Genomic DNA, 22994 nt, shown 5'->3' with positions numbered 1-22994 from the left:
CAGAGAGCCAATTGTATCCTGGGCTGCATCAAGAGAAGTGTGGCCAGCAGGGCCAGGGAGGTGATTGTCCCACCCTGCTCCACCCTGGTGAGACCCCACCTGGAGCTCTGTGTCCTGTTCTGGAGCATTTATTACAAGAAGGATCTGGAGGTGCTGGAAGGTCTCCAGAGAAGGGCCACGAGGATGAGCAGGGGGGTGGAGCTGCTCTGCTATGAGGACAGACTGAGACAACCGGGCCCTGGAGAAGAGAAGGCTCCAAGGAGTCCTTCTTGTGACCTTCCAATATCTGAAGGAGGTTACAAGAAAGCTTTGGAAAGCTTGGGAGGGACTTTTTAGGGTGTTGGGTAAGGATAGGTCTGGGGGATTGGAGCAAAACTTGATGTGGAGAGATTCAGATTGGATGTTAGGAAGAAATTCTTCCCCATGAGGGTGGAGAGACACTGGCACAGGTTGCCCAACGAGCGGGTAGAAGTCTCATCCCTGGAGGATTTTAAGGCCAAACTGGATGTGACTATGAACAACCTGCTCTGGTGTGAGGTGTCCCTGCCCATGGCAGGGGGCTTGGAGCTGGATGATCCTTGAGGTCCCTTCCAACCCTGACAATTCTGTGATTCTCAGTATGCCCAAGAGGTATTGTCAGGTATTGGAATTCCAGTGAATGCCCTCCCCCCTCCAGCCCTTCCTTAGGGTTCTCAGGGCAGTTGGTGCACCCCCAGCAGTTGCTCTCATCAGCTCTCTGTGTTGTGTTCTGTGTCCATCCAGAATGGACATTTGCTACCAAGGGATTTCCTTCTAGATTCAGGTGATGAGATTTTCAGTTCCTTTTCTCCTTCTCTTCAGTCTGCTGTTCCTTCTCTTGCACTACTGCCTGCTGGGACAGGATCCATGTGATTAAGAGGAACCCAGTGGCAATTCCTGGGGAGCCTCAGATTCACTAGAGGTGATCTGCACCATGCAATGTCCAGAGCAATGTGAACCCTACTGCACTCAAGGGAGCAAATAGTTAGAAAGCAGCCCCATGGAGGGCCTGGGAGTTCTGGTGGACAGCAAGTTCTGCATGGGACAGCAATGTGCCCTTGTGGCCAGGAAGGCCAGTGGGGTCCTGGGGTGCATTTGGAAGAGTGTGGCCAGCAGATCCAGGGAGGTTCTCCTCCCCCTCTACTCTGCCCTCGGGAGGCCCCACCTGGAATATTACATCCAGTTCTGGGCTCAAAAGGGACAGGAATCACAGCTGCAGAGGCTGTGAGGATGCTCAAGGGACTGGAGTACTGCCTGATGAGGAGAGGATGAGAGTCCAGGGGCTGTTTAGTTTGTAGAAGAGAAGTCTGAGATGGTATCTGATCAATGCCTATCAATATATGAGAGCTGGGGGTGAGGAAGCAAGAGGCAGGGACAGCCTCTGCTCACTTGAGCCCTGGGAGAGGATAAGGGGCAATGGATGGAAACTGCAGCACAGGAAGTTCCACTTCAACAGGTGTGGTGTGTTCACTATCATAGTATCATTCAGGGTTGGAAGGGACCACAAGGAGCATCTAGTTCCAACCCGCCTGCCATGGGCAGGGACACCCCACACTGGATCAGGCTGGCCTGAGCCTCATCCAGCCTGGGCTTAAACACCTCCAGGGACAGGGCCCCAACCACCTCCCTGGACAACACATTCCAGGGTTTCACCACTCTCATGGGGAAGAGCCTCCTCCTCACATCTAGCCTGAATCTCCCCACCTCCAGCTTCATTCCATTCCCCCTAGTCCTATCACTACCTGAGATCCTGAGCAGTCCCTCCCCAGCCTTCCTGCAGCCCCCTTCAGATACTGGAAGGCCACAATGAGCTCACCTGGGAGCCTTCTCTTCTCCAGACTGAACAGCCCCAACTCCTTCAGTCTGTCCTCATAGGAGAGGTGCTCCAGCCCTCTGCTCATCCTTGTGGCCCTTCTCTGGACACCTTCCAGCACCTCCAGATCCCTCTTGTAATAGGGGCTCCAGAACTGGACACAGTACTTCAGGTGGGGTCTCACCAGGGCTGAGTAGAGGGGGAGGATCACCTCCCTCGACCTGCTGGCCACACTTCTCCTGATGCAGCCCAGGATCTGATTGGCTTTGCGGGCTGCAAGTGCACACTGAGAGCTCCTGTTGAGCTTCTTGTCCACCAGCACCCCCAAGTCTCTCTCTTCAGGGCTGCTTTCCAGCCAGTCACTGCCCAGCCTGGATTTGTGCCTGGGATTGCCTCGACCCAGATGCAGGACGCTGCACTTGCTGTGTTGATGGATTTGCTTTCGGGGGGCTGATGAACTGCAGTCCTGTTTGTGCTGCTGATGGTGCTGGGTGTTAGCTTAGGGCAATGGCTCAGAGCTGTGCTGTCCACTGCTGGGCAGCTTGCTCTGGTTTCATCCAGAGCAATACAGGACATTCCCTAGGAAACTACTGTGAGATCTGCCCAGATGCTGGATACTGAGGAGTGGCAGGGGGTGAGGGAGGGAAGTGGTAAATTCTTAGGCTAGTGGTCACCTCTGGTGCTTTGGAATTTCATGCCTGAGCAAGGGCAAAATCCTCCCCAACTGGGGAAAGGTTTGGGGAAAGTCTGTTGTCAGTCTGAGAGACAGAAATCACTGCAATGTGTTCAGGTCTGGCCCATGCCTCTTGAGCCCTTCTCATCTCTGTGCAGAGGGCTCAGGGGCAAGAGAAGGTCTCAGGACCTACAGACAGTGCCACAGGCAAGGCTGCTGCATCAGAGAAGCAGCCTGTGCCAGGATCAGCTGTCCCTGTGGGAAAAAAGAAGCGTACAAGGAAAGCAGCTGATCCTGCAAAGGGCCAGGAGGGATCAGGGTCCCCATGGGAACAAGAGAAAGAGCTGGGCTGCTGGCTTGGTTCTTATCTCTGGCCTTGGAAGATGACCAAGGACAAACAGTGGATGCAACAAGCAGCAGGCCCCAGCAAGGCAAAGGAAATCTCTGCTCTTCTGTCCAGGCCTGTGTTTCAGCTGTGAAGGAACTGTCCCAGGAGTTCCATCAGCTCCAGAAGAAGTTTTTGTTCCCCACCTGTACAGTCCTGTGTTTCAGCCATGAGGAGCAGCTGCTCCCCTGTCCAAGGGAGAGAATCTGGGAGGCACACACCACAGCACACACTCTGCTTTACTTGTGTGACCATGGGGAGCACGTGAGGAAGTGGAAAGGAAAACCCAATCCAGTCCTGGCTGCAGGAGTCTGTGACTTACAAGGGAATTGTCCCCCCAGAGATGCTGCCTCAGTTTCCAGTGGGAAATGGGCTAAGAAGAGCAGGGAAGTTGAAACTGCTTCTGGTCCTCCTGAAGGGACTGCCAAAGCATCTTCACAAGATGCAAGGGACCCAAAACAGAATTAGAGGGGCTCTGCCTGCAACCAGATGGAAGGGAGAGACAAATTGGTTTGTTGGACTGTACAGAACCAATGGCCTGGCAAGTTGAAGCCATGAGAGAATAAAGCTTTAGTAGATAGAGGTGCCCAGAGTGCTCTGACACCATCAAACCACAAGGGGTGGAACCCATCTGTGTTTCTGGTGTGACAGGAGGATCCCCACACCTGGATGTGTTGGAAGCTGAGTACTGGGATGCAAGCCACAGTTTGCTTTCACTTGGAGGCATAGAAGGAGTCACTGGACTCAGTTGCCCCAGAGCTGGAAACACAGCTCCAACATTTGCAGCATTTGGACTGGGCATGGACTGATCCAGACTGTGCTGGAACAGAGTGGAGCTGCAGAGCACCTGCAGTGAGCAGCCCTCTGGGTACTGCAAAGCAACCTCCTGTGGAGTGAGAATGGACAGTGCCTGAGGTGTGCTGCTGATTGCTGCTGGGCATGGTGCAGGTGGCACAGAATGAGGGCTTGGGAATGTCAAAGCTTAAGGTGAAAATTTGCTGCCATTACTCCATCCTGCCTCATGCCACCTTCACAGAGACAGTGCTGGCTGGAGCAAAGGACTACAGGGCTTGAAGTTCAGATGGCAACATGAGAGGCTTCCTGTTCTGGTTGCTGCTGTTGGGTTCTGGCTCTCAGGTGCTGGCTCTTTGCTGAGGGGGAGGGCTGCAGGGGTTTAACTCCTGGCTGCTGCTGCTCACTGCTGTGCTTCTTTCTGCAAACAGCCTCAGGTCAGTGTGCATTATGGGATCTCCTTTGGATTCAACTCTTTTGTTCTTATCTCAAGTCCTTATCTCAACCCAGAGGGTTTTTTGGTTCCTGTGTCTGTTATTTTTCCCTCACTTCTGTTTTGGGGGGAACAGGCAGCTTAACCTCTTCTCAGCTCTTCAACCTGTTCCAGCCCCAGAGTGGAAAGCCAACAGAAGCTTTCTGAGTTCTTCCAAAGATCTCCATGAGCTTCCCCCTACACCCTCCAAAGATCCCAAAAGTCAGTCCTAGGACCATCCAAATCCCAAACACCTAAGATCACCTGAAAGCCCCTGAAGAATGCCTCTGAGATGCCCCTCAAGACTCCTCTGAGAACCTCATTTTGCCTTCCCTTGACGGGGAACACAGCTCCACCCCATCCCTTGGGAGCAAATGCCCCCAAAATTCAGGCATTGAGGCAGAGATATCTGAAATAAAAGCAAACAGACAGGATTTGGGTAACTTTTGGGTTTTATTGAGACAATTAGTCAATGGACAGAGGATTTCTTACCCCAGGGAGATACAAAGCATTGGGGAAGAACTGGAGAGACCCTGGCAAAGCCCTGCCCAGCTCCACTGGGAGCTCCAGCTGTGCTGCCTCAGCACTGTAATTGTTCTCATTAGCAATAATTGGTGTTCAGAAGGGCAGGAGGTGTTTGTTGCTGCTGGTGTCCCCAGTGCCTGAGAACTGCAAAGGAAAAAGGGATGATTTTGGTGCTGGGAAGGCCCTCTCAGAGGGGTCACGATTACCCAACAGATTTTAGGTGGATTTATGCCTCCCCTCCAGTGCAGGCTGCTCTCTGGTGTGGATGTAGCGGTGCTTCTTGAAGCGCCCCATCCGGGTGAAGCTCTTACCGCAAACAGCACGTGGCAGCCTTCTCACCAGTGTGGGTGCGGCGGTGGCGACTGAGATGTTGTCTCTGTCTGAAGCTCTTGCCACAGTCATCACAGGTGTAAGGCTTCTCACCGGTGTGAGTGCGGTGGTGCGCAATGAGAGTGCGCTTATGTCTGAAGGCCTGGCCGCACTCAGCACAGCTGAAAGACTTTTCGCCAGCGTGCACACGACGGTGCTCTGTGAGGTTCCTCATCTGGGTAAAGCTCTTGCCGCAGTCGGCACAGCTGTAAGGCTTCTCACCACTGTGGATGAGTTGGTGCTGGATGAATGAAGCGCTCGTGGTGAAGCTCTTGCCGCACTCAGCACAGGGGAACAGATGCTCTCCAGTGTGGATGCGGCGATGGATGGTGAGAGTGGAGCTCTGTTTGAAGCTTTTGCCGCAGTCCCTGCAGGTGAAGGCCTTCTCACTGGTGTGGCTGAGGTGGTGTTGCATAAGATGAGAGATCTGCCTGAACCGCTTGCCACAGCTGTCACAAGAGAAGGGCTTCTCCCCAGTGTGGGTGAGGCAGTGCCGGGTGAGGTGATAGCGCCGGGTGAAGCTCTGGCCGCAGTCAGCACAGGTGAAAGGTTTCTCGCCAGTGTGGGTGCGGCGGTGCTGGGTGAGTTTAGAGTTCCAGCGGAACTTCTTGCCACAGTCACCACAAACGAAGGGCCGGGAGCCAGGCTGTGAGCAGTGGTGCTTCACTAGCTCTGAGCCACCTGGGAAGCTCTGCCCACACTCAAGGCACTGATTCAGCTCTTTGGGTGACACTGAGGGACCTGCTCTGGCTTCATCCTCCTCCATACATTCTTCTCCCTCATCCTGGCCACCTTCATCATCATCATTTTCCTCCTCTTCATAATTGTCATTCTCAGCATCATCCTCCATCTTCTCCTCTTTTTCCTCCCCATCCTCCTCTACCTTGGGACTGCACATTGGCTTCTCCAACTTGATCTCTGGGTGCTGCTTCTCCTCCCAGCACTTGTCTGGGTCCTTCTGTGAGGCCATACTGTGGGAGGGAGGGGTCACAGATGTGCAATATGGAAGATGGAAGCACCTGAGCCCAGGACCTCAAACCCTCAGATCCTGCCTGGGTCATGACAGTCCCTGACTCCCAACACCCAGCTGGAGAAGAGAATGCAGAGGGGACCTCAAACCTTCAGTTTTTGCCACAGTATGGGCACAGACCTCTAATACCTCTGCTGAGACCCCAGGTTCCTGTGATCAGTGCCCTGAGGTACCCTGGGACTTACAAGTGCTCTTGTCCTACTCTCCTCGAGCCTGGTGACATTGGTAGGGTGGTTTGCGGCCCAGCCCTGTCCTTTGATCTCCCCTGGCTCAGACAATGGAGGCAGCAGCACTGACCAAGGAAGACCAAACCACCTCCAACCTTCTCCCACCACCCTCCAAATCCCACCCCCCAAACATCACCTCCTGCTCACAACTCACCCCCAGCAGCCTGGAGCATTCCTCAATTCCCACAACACCTGATGTGCCTCAGAGCTCCTGAAGAGGTGAAATATGCTGGACAGGAGGAGGTGGTGAAGGCTGGGAGCTGCCCTGGGGGCCTAGGATCCTGCTGTTAACCCACTCTGGCTTTCATACCTGTTGGGCTGCTCCAAGGGACAGACCTGCAAACTCTGCTCTTCCACAGCACACAGGGGCAGGGATGATGGAGAGGGACTCAGCCTCTGCAAGAGAGAAGCAAAGGGCTCAGAGGAGAGCACTGACCTGCAAGGGATGGCTCAGCACTGCCCAGGACCAGGCAGCACTGATCAGCCTTGCTGGGGGCAGTTCCCAAGCACAGCAGCACAGCCACAGCACACAGCCAGGGCTGCTCAAGATGGGAGGCCTCAGCAAGTACAGACTCAGCTCCTTGCCCAGCACACAGTCCCCAGCACACAGCTGCAGGCCAGCACCACAACACAGCTGCCTCCACACAGCCTCTCCCAGCCCTTGCCTAAAGCTTCCTCCCACTGCCTGCCCAGGGCTCTGCTGCCTGCAGCTGCCTTTGCCAGCAGATCTTGCTCTGGTCCCAGCTCTCCTCCCTGGCCCTGTCGCCACCACACACACTCTGTGCTCAGCTCGGCCCTGCACACACCTCTCTGCTGCCCACTCCCCAACAGAAGATGACAGCAGCCCTCAGGACACACACAAAGGGAGCTTCATGCTTTCTGAAGGTGCATCAAAGGGGGAAGGGACTTGCTCAGTTTCTTGCTAAACCTCTTCAGCCCTCACTGGGATGCTGGAGGAGTCTCTGGCTCCTGCCCAAACCTCGCACCTCTAGCACCCTTCACACACCTGCAGTCCAAAGAGACTCAGTGGAAAGAGTTTGGCTTCCTTCTCTCCCTGACCATTTCTCTCAGCTTGCTCTTTGCAGTTCCCTGGAGCTGCCACTCCACAGCCCCAAGAGAAAAATGAGGTTGGATGGGAGGGCACAGTGCCCATGGGCTGCTGTTCATCTCCCAGCTGACACAGGCAGAGCTGCAGCACAATTCACTCCTTTCACCTCCTCAAATGCTGCCAGATTCTGCCATTCCCTGCACACACATTTGCCACTTGGGCCCTGGATCCTCTCCCCTTTTTGGGGGGACAAGGCCTAATTCCTACCTGACCACTCCCAGGCCCTTCCCTCATTCCCAGCCCATCCTTGACTGCCTTGACATGCCATGTCCCTGTGTCCCCCACCTCCACTACCACTGCAGCTAGAAGGGTAGAGTGGGAAATGCTGTGGCTGAGGAAGCATCTAAGGAACTGGGCTGGAAGCAGCAGCACAAGAATGGAAGGGGCCTGAGACTAAAGGCTGGGATCAGCTGGAGGGCTGAAAGAACAGCACCAAGCCAAGGGGGGGTTACAGATGAGGGCTGGGGAGGGACCCTGCAGCTACCTCAGGCAGCAGTTGATGAGAGGAAGGGGGACAGAGAGGGAAGTGAGACCTCAGGTGACTCCTGCCATGGGGGATGGCTGGGCTGTGTGGCTAGGAGCCCTGAGTGCCTGCTTGGGCTGTGCTGCATGTCAGGAGGGGACAGGGGACTGTCCTGAGCCAGGCAGGGTTTGGGGCTTTGAGCTTCTGGGGTCAGCTGCTGCCAGCACCATTGGAGGCAGGAGCCAGGCAGAGCCACACAGCTGCTGAACTAAGCCCTCCCACCCCCTGCAGCCTTCACCCTCCATCTCTCCATCCAGTGCTCCAGCTCCACTCACTTGCTGCCCTCTCAGAGTCCCCAGGGTCCCACAGCATCACCAGGGCTGATCTACACAGCCAACAGGGCCCAACAGAAGCCCCTGGATGACAGCATGGAGGAGAATCCCTGTGGTGGGTGGAAGGCACTGGGATGTCTTACACCAGAGAGTAGAGACCTCCAGAAGGGACAGCAGAGTCCAGAGGGACACCACAAAGTGTCATCTAGCTTAGTTCATTCCCACAAGGCCTGCACTCAATCTCCACAAAGGAACAGCACAGGATCTCCAATCTCCTTTGCCCTTCCTCTCTGCTCCCAGGAACAGCTTCTGGGATCTCTCTCTGCAGAGGAGCTTTGAGGCCTTGGCAATGCTGCCAACTGCAGCCTGCAGCAGCCTGGCTCACCTGGGAGCTGCCTACCAGAATCTGTAACTGCAGCTCTTGGGGATGGGGGGAGGAGGGACAGAGAGGCATGGAGGAGGGGGAAGGCATTTGGGGCCTGGGGTTCTGGCCTGCTTTGGTGGAGCTCTGGAGGAAGCTTTGGCCTGGGAGGTTTGTTGGGTCCCGTGGCCCAGGCACACTATGGATTGTTGTGGATTGGATGCTTTGCACTGTAGGATGCAGCTCTGAACAGCACAGCCTTGGAAACTGACCAATTCTATCCAACCCTCTGGCCACAGCTTGGCATCAACTCCTTTCACCAGGCTCAAAGAGAGCCTCTCTGCCTCCTGAAACCTAAGGCAATACCCTGCAGAACAAGGTGGAGGAGCTCAAGGGGACAAGCTGCAGAGGGGGCCCAGGGCAACCTCCTGAGCTTCAACAAGAGCAAGGGCAGGGTCCTGCCCCTGGCCTGGCACAATCCTCACAATCAGGACAGGCTGGGGGAAGAGGGGATAGGAAGCAGCCCTGCAGAAAAGGACTGGGGGGTGCTGCTGGACAAGAAGCTGGACAGGAACAGACAGGGGGAGCCTGCAGCCCACAAGGCCAAGGGCAGCCTGGGCTGCACCAAAAGCAGCAAGGGCAGAGATGGACAGAGGCCATCCTGGCACTTGGCTCTGCTCTGCTGAGACTTCACCTGCAGCACTGCAGCCAGCTCTGGAGCCCTCAGCACAGGAAGGACAGGGACCTGATGGAGAGGGTCCAGAGGAGGGACACAAAAATGATCAGGGGCTTGGAGCAGCTCTGCTACCAGGACAGGCTGAGGGAGCTGGGGGTGATCAGCCTGGAGAGGAGAAGAGAAGGCTCTGCAGAGACCTAAGAGTGACCTTCTGGTACTGAAGGGGACTACAAGAAGGCTGCAGAGGGACTCTTTGCAAAGCCTGCAGGGACAGCACCAGAGGCAATGGCTTCAAACTAGAGCAGAGCAGATTGAGATTGGAGGTGAGGAACAAGGTCTGCACCAGGAGGCTGCTGGAACACTGCAACAGGTTGCCCAGGGAGGGGCTTGAGGGCCCAGCCCTGCAGAGGTTCAATGTCAGGCTGGACAGGGCTCTGGGCAACCTGAGCTAGTGCAGGATGTCCCTGCTGACTGCAGAGGGGCTTGGACTGCAGCACCTTTGCAGCTCCCTGACAACCCAAACCACTCTAGGATTCTAGGAGTCTAAGTGCAGCCTCCAGGGAGAGCAGGAAGAAGATGAGGCAGAGGAGGACAAGGAAGAGGACAAGAAGGAGGAGAACCAAAATCCCTTCCCAACTCCTCCAAACCTCTGCCAAATTCCTGGAAAGCTCTTCCAGCTCTGCAGAGTTCATTCTGAAGAGAGCTGAGGGAGTTGCTAGGCTCAGGGATGTCTTGCACACTCTGCACAAATGCTCCAGAAGCTTTCCAAGTGCCCTCAAAACCAGCAGCACAGCTCTGCTGCCACACAATGCCAGGCTGCAAGGGACCCCAAGGCTCAGCTGCTCCAACCTTGCCAGCTGACACTGCACTGGAAAGGAGCTGGCCCAGCCCCCTGCCAAGCTGAGCCTTCCAACTCTGCCCTGCAGGGCAATCCACCACTGCCCTGGGGAGATGATTCCAATGGCTGACTGGCAGGGAAAAGCTTTTGCCTCTGCAGGGCACTGTGCCACTTCAGCTCAACTCTTGCAGCAGCTCTTTGAGATCTGCCTTTGGAGCATCACAAACTCTGAAGCACTGCAGTGCAAAGCAGCTCAGCTTCAACTTCCAACTGCCTGAACTCTCACATTTTCAATTCAAGGCAGAGGCCAAGCTCACACCCAGCCCTCAAGCTCAAGAACCAGCAACTAAGGTCAGAGTCAGCTCCCAAGCACAAGAATCCAGATCACAAATGCAGAACCAGACCCCAAGCTCAGAGCCAGCTTCTAAGTTCACATCCAGGCCCCAAGCTCAAGAGCCAGCCACTAAGGTCCAGAACCTAGATCTGAAGTGCAGACTGAGCTCCCAAGCTCAAAGCCAGGAAGTAAGGTCAGAACCACTTCCCAAGCTCAAGAGCCTGCCCCTGAGCTCAGAGCCAGCAACTAAGGTCAGAATACTTCCCAAGCTCACATCCAGCCCCTAAGCTCCAGAACCAGCCCCCCAGCTCCAGAACCAGCCCCCAAGCAACTTAAACCAAAAGTGCAGACTCAGCTCCCAAGATCAGAGCCAGCCCCCAAGCTCAGAACCACTTTCCAAGCTCAAGAAGCAGCAACTAAGATCAGAACAATTCCCAAGCTCACAGCCAGCCCCCAAGTTCAAGAGCCAGCCCCTATGCTCCAGAACCAGCAACAAAGGCCACAACCAAGCTCCAGAGCCAGCAACCAAGGTCAGAGCCATTTACAAGCTCAGGAACCAGGCCCTGAGGTCAGGAACCACACCCCAAGCCCAGAGCCAGCAACTAAGGTCAGAACCCTTTCCAAGCTTGACAACCAGACCCCAAGCTCAGCACCAGCCCCTCAGCTTGAGAACCAGCAATTAAGGTCAGAAACCCTTCCCAAGTTCAAAGCCAGCTCCCAAGCTCAGCGCCAGCAACTAAGGTCACAACCACTTCCCAAGCTCCAGAACCAATCTCCAAGCTCAGTGGCAGCCCCACAGATTAAAAACCATCCCCTGAGCCCAGAGCCAGCCCCCAAGCCCAAGAAGCAGCCCTGAGCTCAGGGAACAAGCTCCTGAGCTCAGACCCAGACCCCAAGCTCTAGAACCAGCAAGCAAAGTTAGAACTACTTCCCAAGCTCAAGAACCAACCCCCAAGCCCAGAGCCTGCCCCCTGAACCCAAAACCAGCAAGTAAGGTCAGAACCAATTTCCTTAGCTCAAGAACCACTTCCCAAGCCCAGAACCAGCCTTCAAGCCCAGCACCAGCCTGCAACCTCAAGAGCCAGCAACTAAGGTCAGAACCACTTCCCAGCTCAAGAGCCAGCCCCCAAGCTCAAGAGCCAGCAACTAAGGTCAGAACAACTTCTCAAGATCAAGAACCAGCCCACCAGCCCCCAAGCTCACACTCAAATCTAACATGCAGACTCAGCTCCAGGACTTAGAGCCACCAACTAAGCTCAGATCCACTTCCCAAGCTTGACAGCCAGCCCCTGAGCTCAGGGCCAGCCCCCAAGCTTGAGAACCAGCACCTAAGGTCAGAACTACTTCCCAAGCTCAGAACTAGCCCCTGAGCTCTAGAGCCAGCCACTAAGGTCAGAAGCACTTCCCAAGCTCAAGAACCAGCCCCCGAGCCCAGAGCCAGTCCCCAAGCCCAAGAAGCAGCCCTGAGCTTAGGGAACAATCTCCTAAGCTCAGACCCAGACCCCAAGCCCAGAACTACTTCCTGATCTCAGAGCCAGCCCCTGAGCTCTAAAACCAACAACCAAGGTCAGAACTACTTCCCAAGCTCAAGAACCAACCCCCAAGCCCAGAACCACTTCCTGAGCTCAGATGCAGTCCCCAAGCCCAGCGCCTGACCCCCAAGCTCAAGAGCCAGCAACTAAGGTCAGAACCAACCCCCAAGTTCAGAAACAATTTCCTTAGCTCAAGAACCACTTCCCAAGCCCAGAGCCAGCCCTCAAGCCCAGAACCAGCCTGTGAGCTCTAGAGCCAGGAACTAAGGTCAGAACCACTTCCCAGCTTGAGAACCAGCCCCTGAGCTCAGTGCCAGGCCCTGAGCTCAGGAGCCAGCCCCTGAGCCAAGAGCCTGATCCCTGAGCTCAAGAAACAGCCCCCAAGCTCAGAGCCAGCTCCTAAGCTCTAGAACCTGCAACTAAGGTCAGAACAACTTCTCAAGATCAAGAACCAGCCCACCAGCCCCCAAGCTCACACTCAAATCTAACATGCAGACTCAGCTCCTGGGCTCAAAGCCAGCAGCTAAGGTCAGAACCACTTCCCAAGCTCAGGAACCAGTACCCAAGATCAGACCCAGACCACAAGCCCAGAAGCACTTCCCAAGCCCAGCGCCAGTACCCCTAGCTCAAGAACCAGCAACTAAGGTCAGAAACCCCAAACTCACGCTCCAATCAAAAGTGCAGACTCAGCACCCAGGCTCACAGCCAGCAACTAAGGTCAGAGCCACTTCCCAAGCTGAAGAACCAGCTCCCATGCTCAGAAGCTGCCCCCTAGCTCAAGAATAAGCCACCAAGCTCACACCCAGCCCCCGAGCCCGAGAGCCTGCCACTAAGTCCAGAACCACTTCCCAAGGTCACAGCCAGTCCCTGTGTGCAAACACCAGCCCCCAGCTCAGTGCCAGCAACTAAGGTCAGAACCACATCCCAAGCCCAGAGCCAGCCCCCGAGCCCAGAGCTCAAGAACAACATCCCGAGCCCAGCCCCAGGCCCTGAGCTTGAGAACCAGCAACTAAGGTCAGAACTCATTCCCAAGGTCAGAGCCTGCCCCCAAGCTCAAAAAGCAGCAGCTGAGCCCAGAACCACTTCCCTAGCCCAGAGCCAGCCCCCAAGCCCAAGAACCAGCAACTAAGACCAGAACCACTTCTCGAGCTTAACAACCAGACCCCGAGCTCACACTCAAATAAAAAGTGCAGACTCAGCTCCCAAGCTCAAGAATCATCAGCCAACAACACACCCAGCCCCCAGGCTCAGACCCACACCCAAGTTCAAGACCCAGCTCCCAAGCTCAACCTCCTGCCCCTCTTGGGGGCACCACAGCTGCACACAGCACTCCAGCTGGCAGCACACAATGCTGCCAGCACAAAAACCATTGCAGCAAAAGCCTCCACCTGTACTCAGCTGCCAAAACCAAGGGGAGCTGAACTTAGCCACAAGAGGAAGGACCAAACTCAGCCAAGACACTGATCCAACACCCAAGGCTGCACAAAACAACCAGCAACAGCTTCCAGCAACAGCAGACCTGCAGCTGGGCTGCAAAGCTCTGCAGAAGAAAACCACTCCAGAAGGGCTCCAGGGCCCCAGGGATTGCAAAGCCCAGGCTCTCACTCTCCTCCTGCACAAGGAAAGCTTCACTTGCCCACAAGAAGCCAAACACTGCCCCACACCAAGCCATCCACACCACTTGACTTTCAACCTCCTTCAAGCCCTTGCCTGCCAGCAGCACTTCCTCAGCCCACAGCTCCAGCAACACCACAAGGCCTTGAAGGCTCTCCTGCACTCCACACCTCTCAGCCACACCCACACCCCTTGGCCACCCACAACCCAACAAGCTTCCTGCTCACCACTTCTCTTCCCAAGCCTCACCTCCCTTTGGCCCTCTCAGCACACCACCAACTGACCCCAGAAGGCTCCAGCTGACAGCACTGCTTGCAAGAATCCCAGGCACTTCCAAGGGCAGACTAGGAGCCCAGAGGCAAAACCCAAACCTTTCCCCTCTCCACAGGACTCTCTCCCATTTCCCATTCTTCCCAGCACCTCCAGCACCTAAGATGCATTTGCTCTGGGGCAGCTTCCTCACACAGCCACACAATTGCCTGGCCTGCAAAAGACCTCTCTCAGCACTGAGGCCAACTGCCAGCCCCAACACCACCAGGGACACCAAACCATGGCCCCATGGCCACACCTTGCTGCAACACCTCCAGCCATGGCCACTCCACTGCCTCCCTGGGCAGCCTCTGCCAGGCCCTGACCACTCTGCCACCAAACTCATTCCTCCTCCTCTCCAACCTAAGCCTCCCCTGACACAATTTCAGGACACTTCCTCTCCTTCTGCCACCTGAGACTAGGCACAAGAGCCCAACCCCCACCTCACTGCAGCCTCCTTGCAGGCAGCTCCAGAAGCCAAGAGGTCTCCCCTCAGCCTCCTCTTCTCCACACTAAACACCCACAGCTCCCTCACCTGCTCCTCTCAGCCCTGCTCTCCAGACCCTTCCACACCTTTCTTGCCCTTCTCTGCACCTGCTCCAGACCCTCAAAGTCCTCCTTGCAGTCAGGGGCCCAAAACTGACCTCAGCATTCCAGGGGTGGCCTCCCCAGGGCCCAGGACAGGAGGACAATCCCTGCCCTGGCCCTGCTGGACACAGCACTGCTGAGACTTGCAGAGCACTGCAATTGCTTTGCTCACTTGCAGCAATCATTTCCTTCCCTTCCCAGCTCAGTGCACAGCAAAGAGCAGCAAGGGAATTGCTTTGTCTGCTGCTGAAGCTCCTCCAAGGAAGCTGCAGGACTTCTCACCACCAAAACCATCAACAACAGGCTGCCCCCAGCCCAAGCCAAACCTTTCAGTCCAAGTCAATGCAGTTCCTCAGCCACAAGCAGACACTCAACAGCTCAGCCTCATTTGGCTGCCTGCCAGCAAGCATTTCCCCAGGGGCAGAGCAGCTGCAGCACAGCAGTCTGCTTCTGACCATGCTTCCTGCCAGCACAGCTGACAAAAGCTCTGCACAGCTCTCAGCCTGCAGCCACACAGCAAAAGCTCCTCCTGCCCTGAGCCTTTCTGTGCTCAGGAGGCCTGCAGAGAAACTGAGAATCACTCTGCAACCCCCCAGGGAATCTTTGTGCCTCAAGAGCTTGCAGAGCACAGAGGCCTTGGAGGGCTGTTCTGGGCAGGGGGGCTGTGGGTTTGGGGTGATTCTGACACCTCCTTAAGCTCTCTGCCCAGCTCTGCAGAAGGCCCAGCACCAGGGGCAGGCATTTTGCTGCCAGCCCAAGGGCTGAGGCAGGAGCACCCCTGGCTGCTGGCCCAGCACAGCCAGCTGCAGGCACTGGCACTCTGGGGGGGGATAAAGCCCTGAACCCCCAAGCAGCCTCCCCCAGCTCCCTGTGCCACCCCAGGCAGCCCATGCTGCACCCTGCCACAAGCAGGAGGAGCCCAAAATGCCCCCAGGGAAACCACAACAGCAGCCTGAGAGCTAAAATGCCTCCCTGGGACCCTCAGTTACCTCCCTGCACCCCAAAGCTATCCCAAAGGAACCAACAATGGTCCCCAGCACCCAGGCAGCAGGAAAGGACTCCCCCACCCCCAAGGGACCCAGCACTGGGGGGGGGGCTGTAGAGGGATTCTGGGGGGCTGGGCCCATGGCAGTGCCATTTGGGACCCTGCCTGACCTGGGGGCAAAGAAGACTTGGGGGGCAGCAACATTTGGGGACCCTCCTGTTCTTCCCTCCCCACTCCAGCTGGGCACTCCTCCAGTGCCACCCAAGTTGGGGACCCCACTTCCCTGGGGGTACCCCCCCCCACCTCCTGGCCTCCTCTCACCAGTAGCCTCTCTCCAAATGGGGGCTCCTGCCCAGGAGGCCACCCCAGCCCCAAGCCCTGGGCTCACAGACCAGGCCAGGCCAGGCTCTGAGGTGCTCTATGGCCAAGCTGAGTCCAGCACCAAGCCACTGCTGCACCCCCCTGGACTCTTCCTTGGACCCCCCCAGCAAGGGCAGCGCTCAAGGAGGTGTCCTGCAGCTTGTGCAGGGCTGAGAGCAGCTGAGGAGAGAGGGGAGAAGGCAAAGAGAGGGCAGAGAATGACCAGCAGAGAGCTCAGCACCACCCCAGGCTCCCAGCCAGGCTGCCAAGGTGCTGCTGGGCACCCACCGGGCTTGGCTGGGGGCAGGGCACCACTGCCAGCTGCAAGTAGCCAAAGGGGCAAGCTGGGCACCCTGGGCACAGAGGCTTAGCCTCCTGAGGGCAGGGACAAAAGGCAGAGCCCAGCTGGGGGACACAGAGAGGCCTGCAGAGAGCTGGACACAGCCCTGTGCCCGAGGGCAGGCAGAGGAACCCCTGGCACAAGGGCACAGCAGAGCCCCACAGGAAGGGGCTGGGGGGCACAGAGGCCTTGGATGCCACCACCCCCAGCACAGCCAAACCGCCCCACAGCTGACACCAGCCCCAGGCGCTCCCAAGCTCAGGCTCAGCACAGCACCCACGCCTGACACCCCCCACGGCACCCAGCACACAGCCTGCCCACAGCTCCCCCCCGCGCCTGGCCCTCAGCCCAGCCGCTGCCCTTCAGCACAGCAGCCGCCCGGCACCTGCCAGCACAAAGCCTCCAAACCCCCAGGGCTCCCCCACACACCCCCACAGCAGCCTCTGCTGCAAGCCACACCCCACGCTCACCACCACCTCTCCTGCACACAGCAGCCCCCACAGCGCCGCTGCCACCTCAGCTCTGCTGCCAGCCCAGCCCCCAGCACAGGGACACAGGGACACAGGGCCAGGGACAGCCCCTGCAGCCCACCAATGGCTCCGCCTGCAACACAGCAGCAGCCAAAGGGGGCCTGCAGCTGCCCCCACCAGGGGGATTCAGCAGCACAAGGAACCCCACAGACCCCCCTCCCCAAGCCCACCCGCGGCCCCGCAACCGCACAGACCCCTCCCAGAACAGCACAGACGACGCTCACCAACCCTGCACACCTCTGCCCTGGCCCACAGCCCCCCTCCCACCCCGAATACCGCGGACCCCCACAGCCGCACAGAGGTTCCCACGATCACAGCGAACCGCCCCCCAACCGCAGGGACCCCAAGCACCAAGCTTGCAGAGCTCCCCCGGACCTCACAGCCCCACCCCCACCCCGTACCCCACCGATCTCCCCCGGATCCCATGCAACCCCCCCCCACATAGCCGCAGAAGCCCCCAACCAAACCCCACCGATTCCCCCCAGATCCCCGCAGAGGCTACCCCCCTCGCCCCAGCCCCACCGACCCCTGCCCCACAAACCCCTCCCCAACCCAAGCGACCCTCCCGACCCCTCCCAGCCCCCCCAGAGAGCATTCCCTGATCCCCACCCCACGAACCCCAACTCAGCCCCAGAGACTCACTCACCCCACCTGCACCCCGGAACAAGGGGGAAGCAGAGAAGGAGCAGGAGGAAGAGCTCAGCGCACAGGGAGCCGCCGGCCCCGGCAGGCTGCTGGCGAGCAGAGAGCGCTGCGAGGGAGACCCCGGCCCGGCCCCTCCGGCTGCTGCGGCCACGTGGGACGGGGAGCGGAAGCAGGGAGCAGTCTGGAACAGAAGCCCCGCCCACGGCCGGGCAGCCTTAGCCAATGAGAGGCGGCGGGCGCGCGGCAGCTCCTCCCCCTGGGCGCTGCCGAGGCCCAGCCAGGAGCTGCCCCTGCCGGCCGCGGCCGCCATTGTTGCTGCCCCGTGGGGAGCGGCAGCGGGGCCGGAGCGCGGGAGAAGTGCCGGAGGTGCTGGCGGGCGAGCGGCAGCTGCCGGCTGGTGAGCTGCGGCGGGGCGGGAGGGGCTGAGGGGGCCGGGGAGCGCTGAGGGCGGCGGCAGCGCAGCGGGGAAGGCTCTGGCTGCGTGGGGCTGCCGGGGGCGTGTGTGGAGTTGGGGGTCGGGAGGGGCGCGGGGGGCAGGGGGCTCCGTGGGGCTGGGGCAGGCTCGGGGAGGGTGAGGAATTGTTCTGTTTGGCTTGGGCCAGGGGCAGGGGGGTGCCGGCGGGGCTGGGGGCCGCGGGGTTGGCTCCTGAAGCTCTTGGCTGTTTGCAGTCTGTGCTGTGCAGGATGTGCATTGGGACAGCAATGGGGGGGGGGGCGGTGAGGTGTCAGAGAGCGGCCGGGAGGGACGGGGTCCAGAGTGCAACTCTCATCCCAGCCCTGCTGCCCGCACTCAGCACCAGGCGGGGCTGGCACTGGCACTGGGGGTGGAGCACAGCCCTGGGAGGAGAGGCTGAGGGAGCTCTGGGGTTGCTGAGCCTGGAGAAGAGGAGGCTCAGGGCAGACCTCATTGCCTGTCTGCAGCTCCCTGAAGGGAGGCTGGAGCCAGGTGGGGGTTGGTCTCTTCTCCCAGGCAAGCAGCACCAGAACAAGAGGACACAGTCTCAGGCTGTGCCAGGGGAGGTTTAGGCTGGGTGTTAGGAAGAAGTTCTTCATAGAGAGAGAGATTGGCCATGGGAATGTGCTGCCCAGGGAGGTGGTGGAGTCTCCATCCCTGGAGGTGCTTAGGAAGAGCCTGGATGAGGCACTTGGTGCCATGGTTTTAGTTGATCAGATGGTGCTGGGTGAGAGGTTGGACTTGATGATCTCAAAGGGCTCTTCCAACCTGGTTAATCCTCTCCTCTCCCTCTCCTCTCCCTCTCCTCTCCCTCCTCTCCCTCTCTCTCCCTCTCCTCCACTCTCCTCTCCCTCCTCTCCCTCTCCTCTCCCTCTCCTCTCCCTCTCCTCTCCCTCTCCTCTCCCTCTCCTCTCCCTCTCCTCTCCCTCTCCTCCCTCTCCTCTCCCTCTCCTCTCCCTCTCCTCTCCCTCTCCTCTCCCTCTCCTCTCCCTCTCCTCTCCCTCTCCTCTCCCTCTCCTCTCCCTCTCCTCTCCCTCTCCTCTCCCTCTCCTCTCACCTCTCCTCTCCCTCTCCTCTCCCTCTCCTCTCCCTCTCCTCTCCCTCTCCTCTCCCCTCTCCTCTCCCTCTCCTCTCCCTCTCCTCTCCCTCTCCTCTCCCTCTCCTCTCCCTCTCCTCTCCCTCTCCTCTCCCTCTCCTCTCCCTCTCCTCTCCCTCTCCTCTCCTCTCCTCTCCCTCTCCTCTCCCTCTCCTCTCCCTCTCCTCTCCCTCTCCTCTCCCTCTCCTCTCCCTCTCCTCTCCCTCTCCTCTCCCTCTCCTCTCCCTCTCCTCTCCCTCTCCTCTCCCTCTCCTCTCCCTCTCCTCTCCCTCTCCTCTCCTCTCCTCTCCTCTCCTCTCCCTCTCCTCTCCCTCTCCTCTCCCCTCTCCTCTCCCTCTCCTCTCCCTCTCCTCTCCTCTCCCTCTCCTCTCCCTCCTCCTCTCCCTCTCCTCTCCCTCTCCTCTCCCTCTCCTCTCCCTCTCCTCTCCCTCTCCTCTCCCTCTCCTCTCCCTCTCCTCTCCCTCTCCTCTCCCTCAAACCAGGAGAGCCAACAGCTGCCACCCACCCAGGGGAGAGATGAGGGAGCAGAGGGGAGGAGCTGGCTCTGCATTCTGCTTCCAGGGCAGCTGCAGGGATTATGGGATGGCACAACAATTCACCCTGTCCTCTGCCCACCCTCTGGCCACTGCCCAGCCCCTTGCTGCTCTCTGCCACTGCTGGAGGAATCATCTCTATGGTCCTCAGCCCACAGCAAAATACTATTGACCAAAGGAGCTCCTCAGCTCTGGCACAGTGCCAGGGTCAGGGCATGGCTGACCTGCACCTGAAAGGTCTTCTCCAGCCACAGGCACTCTCTGATTCTTACTCCTTTAGGCTGGGAAGGGCCAGGCATGGAAAAGCATCCAGGTGGCTGTCAAGAAGGTGGTGCCAGGCTCTCTGGAATGGTGTCCTGGGGCAGGACAAGGGGCAATGGATGCAAGCTGGGACACAGCAAGCTCCACCTCACCATGAGGAGAAACTTCTTGGCTCAAACCCCCCAAATTCTATAGCTGCAGCTCAAGGGAGCTGACAGCTTTGTGCCTCTGGATTCCTGTTTCAGCACTTGGAGAAGATTTTAACATTTCCCAAACTATTAGAACCTCCTAAACCTCCCTAAAGATGCTTCAAAAGCTCTGTTTGAAGACTTGAGGATTTGAAGGAGTTTTCTTGGGCACTCAAAATGCTTTGTACAAAATGGCTTAAAAATGATCCAAATCTCTCTGAAGATCATTCAAAGGGCCTGAAAAGAATCAAAATCTTGTAGAAAAACATTAAAAATGGCCAAAAATAATCAAAATGTCTTCAAAACTCACTAAAAGGACCTGGAATGAGTAAAGATACTTCAAAAATAATTGAAAGGGCCTGGGAATAATGAAAATACCTCAAAAATCATTAGAAAAAACCGAAAAATAGTCTAAATATCTCCCAAAAAAATCATTAAAAAGGCCTGAAAATGATCAAAATGTCTTCAGTAATCATGAAAAAGGAGATTAAAATACTCAAGCTATCTTCAAAAGTCATTCAAAATGCCTGAGGCTAAGCAAAGTCTCCCCAAAACCCATTAAAATCAGCCCAAAATGAGGAAAATAGCTTCAAAAGGAACGAAAAGAGGCTGGAAATAATCCACAGAGCTTCGGGAAATGATTAAAAGTGCAAAAACGAATCCAAACCAATTCCAGAACCTCATCCCCATGGCTGCCAAGCTCCTGCAAACTGATTCTGCAGAGCTCTCAGCCAGGCTCTGGCTTCTTGCAGTCTCCAACATCCTTCAGAAATGCTGCAAAAGGCTGAAAACTGCCGGAAAAGTCCTCAGCACCTGCTGGAAACTCTGGAAGGTGACAGAAAAACTCTTCCCGAGCCGTTCAGATCCCCTGGAGCTGCCCCAAGCCCCCTCGGGAGGCATCGAAATCTCTTTGCAAGAGTCTGGGAGAGGCTGGGAGGAGGTTTTGGGTTCCCAACCCTGCAGAGAATCCTCAGCGAAAAAACTCCTCCGCAGCTCTCCGGAGCTCCTGGAAACCTCTGCGCAACCTTTCCGAGCTGAGCCAAAGCTCCTGGGAGCTGTGCGCAGCTGCTGGGTCAGAGCTGTTGCGGAGCTGCTGTGCCCCAGCCCTGCCCCCGCAGCGCAGCTCAGCCCAGACGGCGCCGCCCTGGCTGAGAGCTGCACCTCCCGGCATGCCCCGCGCGGAGCCAGGGCCGCAGCTCCCCGCTGGGGCTTGGAGGCGTGGTTGGGGTAATCCGGCGTCTGTGATTGGCTGCGGCTGCCCGGGCGTGGGCGGGGCTTCGTCTGTGGCCCCAGCCCCCGCCTGGGCTGGGCTGCAACGTGGGCGGTTCGGGGCCTCCATTGCATCGCTCTCTGCTCGCCCAGGCTGCCAGGAGGCTGCAGGGGACGGCAGTCGGCAGCTGCCTCTGCTCCGAGCTCTTGGTCCTTCCTCTTCCTGCTGCTGTGCGCCCCTTTGGCCTGGTCTGTGGGGTAGGTGTGGGCAGGCGCGGGGCAGAGTGGGGGCTGCTGGGGTGGGGATCCCTTGGGGCTTGGGGGAGCGGCTGGTGGGGTTGGCATTGGGCTGCGGTGGGGCTGAGGGCTGTGTCCTGGAGCTGGGCTTGAGGAGGGCTCGGTGAGGTGTGGGGCTGGTGTGGGTGGGGCTGTGGGGGGTGGTTGTTGGGGGCTGTGGAGTTGTGGGGGCGTGTGTGAGGTTGGGTGGGGGCTTGGGGTGGGAGAGGGGCGTGTGAGGGGCTGGTGAGGAGCCCGTGGGGCTGTGTGGGTTTGGGGGTAGGAGTTGGTGGTGGTGGGGGAGGCTGTGTGTGGGTGTGGTGTGGGTCGGGGTGGTGAGGCTTGGAGCGGGGAGTGGTGGGGTGGTGCGAGGGGGTGGGTGCGGTTGTGGGGAGCTGTGTGTGGGTCTGGGTCGGGGTGGGTGTGTTTGGGGGTTCGTTGTGGTGCTGTGCTGCTGCCTCCCCCTGGTGGGGGCAGCTGCAGGCCCCCTTTGGCTGCTGCTGTGTTGCAGGCGGAGCCATTGGTGGGCTGCAGGGGCTGTCCCTGGCCCTGTGTCCCTGTGTCCCTGTGCTGGGGGCTGGGCTGGCTCTCCGTGTCCCCCAGCTGGGCTCTGCCTTTTGTCCCTGCCCTCAGGAGGCTAAGCCTCTGTGCCCAGTGTGCCCAGCTTGCCCCTTTGGCTACTTGCAGCTGGCAGTGGTGCCCTGCCCCCAGCCAAGCCCGGTGGGTGCCCAGCAGCACCTTGGCAGCCTGGCTGGGAGCCTGGGGTGGTGCTGAGCTCTCTGCTGGTCATTCTCTGCCCTCTCTTTGCCTTCTCCCCTCTCTCCTCAGCTGCTCTCATCCCTGCACAAGCTGCAGGACACCTCCTTGAGCGCTGCCCTTGCTGGGGGGGTCCAAGGAAGAGTCCAGGGGGGTCCAGCAGTGGCTTGGTGCTGGACTCAGCTTGGCCATAGAGCACCTCAGAGCCTGGCCTGGCCTGGTCTGTGAGCCCAGGGCTTGGGGCTGGGGTGGCCTCCTGGGCAGGAGCCCCCATTTGGAGAGAAAGGCTACTGGTGAGAGGAGGCCAGGAGGTGGGGGGGGTACCCCCAGGGCAATGGGGTCCCCAACTTGGGTGGCACTGGAGGAGTGCCCAGCTGGAGTGGGGAGGGAAGAACAGGAGGGTCCCCAAATGTTGCTGCCCCCAAAATCTTCTTTGCCCCCAGGTCAGGCAGGGTCCCAAATGGCACTGCCATGGGCCCTGCCCCCCAGAATCCCTCTGTAGTCCCCCCCCCCCAGTGCTGGGTCCCATGGGGGTGGGGGAGTCCTTTCCTGCTGCCTGGGTGTTGGGGACCATTGTTGGTTCCTTTGGGATAGCTTTGGGGTGCAGGGAGGTAACTGAGGGTGCCAGGGAGGCATTTTGAGCTCTCAGGTTGCTGTTGTGGTTTCCCTGGGGGCATTTTGGGCTCCTCCTGCTTGTGGCAGGGTGCAGCATGGGCTGCCTGGGGTGGCACAGGGAGCTGGGGGAGGCTGCTTGGGGGGTTCAGGGCTTTATCCCCACCCCAGAGTGCCAGTGCCTGCAGCTGGCTGTGCTGGGCCAGCAGCCAGGGGTGCTCCTGCCTCAGCCCTTGGGCTGGCAGCACAATGCCTGCCCCTGGTGCTGGGCCTTCTGCAGAGCTGGGCAG

The 22994-nt window shown here is 58.3% G+C and overlaps 1 pseudogene; it reads right to left on the bottom strand.

Moving 5' to 3' along the window:
• Nucleotides 1–4985: 4985 nt before the first annotated feature.
• LOC137457129 (zinc finger protein 585A-like) overlaps nt 4986–22994 on the bottom strand; it is a 182306-nt pseudogene continuing 164297 nt past the window's right edge.

This window comes from Melanerpes formicivorus, unplaced genomic scaffold, assembly GCF_026170545.1.
Source record: "Melanerpes formicivorus ecotype bairdi unplaced genomic scaffold, bMelFor1.0.p_v2 SCAF_160, whole genome shotgun sequence".
NCBI classification, from domain to species: Eukaryota; Metazoa; Chordata; class Aves; order Piciformes; family Picidae; genus Melanerpes; species Melanerpes formicivorus.
Note: the sequence above shows the minus strand (reverse complement) of the source record. Positions and strands in the feature narration are given on the sequence as shown.